This window comes from Cryptomeria japonica, chromosome 5 (assembly GCF_030272615.1).
Source record: "Cryptomeria japonica chromosome 5, Sugi_1.0, whole genome shotgun sequence".
Classification (NCBI taxonomy): Eukaryota; Viridiplantae; Streptophyta; class Pinopsida; order Cupressales; family Cupressaceae; genus Cryptomeria; species Cryptomeria japonica.
Window position 1 is genome coordinate 813439248 of NC_081409.1, and position 4670 is coordinate 813443917.

Here is a 4670-nt window from a genome sequence, read left to right on the forward strand (position 1 = left end):
TTCCGCTTCCTCTCAAAGACTTTAGTGGGTGCAGCTTCTGATTTCTTCTTAGCTGGTGACTGCTTCGTCACTTTGGGACTAGCTGTAGTAACGGGTGCCAATGCTGAAGGCACTACCTTTCCTTTCTTTACTGAGGGTTCTACAACTGGTGTAACCCTTTCCAAATAGGTGTTGGTTCTCTTTGCCTTAGGATCAAGGGGTGAGGAGATTAGGGTAGAAGCATACCCGTCCAGCATATCATACATTACCTCATAGCCTATAGGCTCCACTTCTTCCTGTCTGGGCTCAACAACCTCCATTATTCATTCATCCACTTTGATGGTGAAGTAGATGTCTTCCTCATACTTTTTGACTATATCACCAGATATTCTTACCCTTTGGTTCATTTTGCATCTGAACTCATCAAAGTATTTGTTTAGTACTTCTGAATAGCCGGTTCTAACCGCTTGTAGACTTTCCTTGATTTGCTTTGTCACCGGTTGGTCAGCAGACCACTAAATGTCACCTACTCCTAGAAAGTAGCCTTGGAAGTAAAAGAACAACCCAACCAGTAGTTGTCCAAACTTAAATCTCAGTGCATTGTCCTATTTGATCAAATTAAGATTCAACAGAAGTTGTCTTTGCATACAAGTGCACAGATCAAATGATGCATCTTCTTTGATCATCCTATAGGCAGCATTTACCACTACAGCAAAGACAAAATTAATTCTGCTAGCAGAGAATGTCCGATAACCTATCACCATGCAGACATACTTGACCAGATCATCTTTGATTGAGTTGACGGTCATTCCACGTGAGTCACTCACTGAACCAGTGAGCTTGGACATTTCAGTCTTACTGACCTTTCTTAGGGCTAGCACTTCCCCTGTGTTACAGAAATCGGTGACAACATGAATCACTTTACATGTGATGTCATGCGTCGGCTCTAAGTACATTTTATCACCATGCACTCTGCTCAGAATGATGTGAATGTGATCATCTGAAAATTCTTCAAGAAAATAGACTGCGTTGTGAAGTTTCTTCTTTTCCATAATGCTAAATTCCAGTTTAATCTTCTTATCCTTCCCGTACAACAAAATCAACTGGGAATGGATTACAAGAGACCCCAGGTCTTCAATTTTATAGTCTATTTAATTGGAAATGCCTTCTTCCACTATAACACCAGCATGTATTTGTGATAGGGCATTGTATTTTGCCTTCCTCTGAATAAAATCTACTAACTTTACAGGTGCACTAGAACTAGCATGTGATGTGGAAGCCATGATAAATAGAGAATTTTGAAAAATACCTTCATAAATCAAGATTTAGGGCTTCTCAAATTGAACTTTACCACACACTCCTTCAGTTGCAAAAATACTGCTTTGTGTTCTACATTTCTCCAATAGATGTTTTCTTCAGATTCTTCATCAGGATTTTGATAAATTCTTTGAATCGTATTGCAAATCACTTTTCTTCGCTCTGCACTTGAAAACTTCTTCACTCAAAAAATGATAAGTGAGAAATGATTTGAAAATTCCTTTTAAACAGGCTCTCCACCTACTACCATAATAAATGCTCCACTATTAGGGCGTAAACCCTAATTTGTCTTTTACTATTTTTGATCTTCTGTCGAAAGACAGGTATCTCATACTGGTTAAGGTCTTTTACTGGTGTCAACCGGGGGTTCGAAAAATTTCACCATTTTCTCCCCCTAAGCTTTTTGTAGCTTAGTTTTCCGGTTCCTAAATTTCCACACTAGGTGCAGAAACCGGTTCTTCTTGCACCACTCCTGGTTTCTTTTTCTAGGTTTTGTTCATATCCACTTGAACAGTTTCAATATCAATCTTTCCTTCCTAAGTGACCTATATGTCATCTGATATGTTCTTTCTTATTCTACAGAATCTGGAAATGTGACCCGGTTTGTTGCAATGATAGCAGACCATTCCAGGTGCTCTCCATGGTCCATTATTCATGTTACCGTTCTTCCTCCTGCATGTTGCAGCAGTGTGACCATGATAATGACAAATCAAATAGTTTTCTCTCCATCCGGTTGCTACTTGATAGCCCGCCGCTACCTGACTGATGATTATAGGTATTAAACAGGCTGGGATTCCAGTTCACAAAAGGTTCCGAACCAACTCCTTGAGTCCTCTGAGGATATCTTCCAATGTTGTTCATAACAGACCTGCATTTAGATGCTCAATGCCCAAACTTGTTGCATGCATAACAATTACCATTGAACTTATTGGATCTAGGTACATTGTTTATAAAGTAAAGAAAATTATTGAAGGCTTTGCTCCTACACACATTAGTAGTATGTCCTTCTTTACAATAGTTAAAGCAAACAGGTTTGAAATTTTTCTTACCTTTACCTTTGAATGTTGGTTTCTTCTTCGATGCTTCAACATTTGCACCAGAGGTCTCACCTTCCTCATGACCGGAGTAACCAAGTGCATCAATATTCTTGACAGGGTTGGCCGATTCAAGCTTTTGCTCTAGCTTAACAGTACTCTTGTTGAACTTAGCAAGTATTTCCTTTGACTTAGAGAGTTCTTTGGAAATAGTAGCATTTGTTTCCATCAAGTTTGCATTCTTGGAGATGGCTATGTTCAGTTCTCCTTGCATGTCTTCCTTTTCCACTTTGTTTGCATGGAGATGAGCGGTAAGAACACTGATCTCTTGCTTCAGTTTTGAGATCTCACAGTCTTTGTCTTTTACCAAATCTTCAACTTTCCTCTGGTTCTCAAGCTCTTGACACATTCAGATAGTTAGTCCTTCCAACTCCTTTCTTAGGTTGGAATTGGATTCATTCAGCTTTTCTACTTCTTGAATTAGGGCTTCCATGTCCGCTTCATCAGAGGAACTATTTTCAGTTAGCTCCATCAGTTTTTCAGCATGTTCTCTCCTTTTTGCCTGAGAGGCCTTATATTTGACCATAAGTTCATCATAGGCTTGCTCAGACTGAGTGAGCTGATGAGTAAGTTCCCTCACAGTGTATTCCTCCATATCTCTTTCCAAGTGGTTAAACTTATAGAAAGGTTGGCTCTGATACCAATTGATGAATATAAGAGGGGGGGTGAATTAGTATGCCAAAAAAAACTGTACTTAAACACTTTACTAGTCTAGCAGTAAACTAGTAAAATAGTTTAGCAAACAAACCGGTTAACACACATGCAAACCAAATAGAAAATAAGGCATTCACCCATAGGACCAATAACACCATAACACAAGATATTTGACGTGGAAACCCAAATGGGAAAAACCATGGTGAGATGAAACTCACAAGTAACTATCTGCAGAATAGGAACCAGATTGGTTAAGGTCAAACCGGTTAAGGTCATACAATGTTCTTTACCAGAATAGATCCTGTTAGGAATCTTAATCTCTGTTAGGAGATAAGTCCGATTAAAGACTACCTTGCTAGAGGATTTCAGATCCACAGATGTGAACCACCTTGTTAGAGGATTTACAAAAGGATTTATGGGCCTACTTGGTTAAGGGCTTTAGACTTGTTGAAGATGTCAGTAATCAACAAGTGAGTGATCTATCAAATAGCATAGATTGCTTGGCTAGATCTTTGATAGCTCGTTCTTAATGCATTCCAGCATTACTTCAATATTCAACACATTTACACTCTGCCTTCTCTCACAGACCTCAACTTCTCTTCTATGATCGCACTTACAAAAACTCATCAACCACCTTACAACCCTAGCAACAACCTAAAACCCTAGACATGATGTCCTTATAAAGGAATCTGATTTGATGTCAGTCCAATAGGATTATAATACAATTTCATAGGTTCAATGCATCTGGACACTTTTGGTAACACGACACAAATGCACCGCCAAAGTGTCGGCACCGCCAAACAATCAGTGGATGGTAACTCATCACAAAATGCTAGTTGGGTAACTCATTATAGAGTATTACGATTCATACAAAATACCGGTTTATGCAAAGTACCGGTTACCGGTTGAACAAAAATGAAGACTGGGAAACATGTGTTGTGCCGCTTCATTCCTTCGTACCGCTCGAGATCCTTAAACCGCTTGGGGTCTTCATACCGCTTGAGATAGGTAAACACTTTCTACAAAACACTGATAGTCTAAAGACTATAATACATCATATCGGTTGGAACAAATACCGGTTGAGCTTTAACTCATACATACAAAAAGTGGTCTCAAATCAAGTGTGTGTCCATCAATAAAGATCACAACATCAATCATCAAAAATGCCAACAAACCTATGCCGGTTTGTGTTCTACAATGATTAGATAAGTGTCCAAATCTTTCACAAACATAACATCTAACATTAATTCTGCAATTCTCTGAATTATGACCAATTTTGTTGCAATTGGAACATTGACTGGTGGGTGTATTAGTGCTCTGATAATTTTTAGATCTACATTGATTTTCTCTATGACCATATTTGTTACAGTTAAAGCATTTTCCATTAAATTTGTAAGCATTAGGTTGTCTTACCGGTTTGCTATGATCCTGTGTGTTTGCAGTACCAAAGCTTTCACCATCTTCAAATCCAAGGCCATTAGTGTCACCATTTGGTTTCTGATCCTTCAGGAAGTCACCAAGTTCTTCTGAGCTTTTCTTGAATTTTTCTTTGTGCTGATTTGTAGTATCTAGTTCTCTTTCCAAGATTTCTTTCTGTCTCATGATTTCATTTGAATCATTTTATGT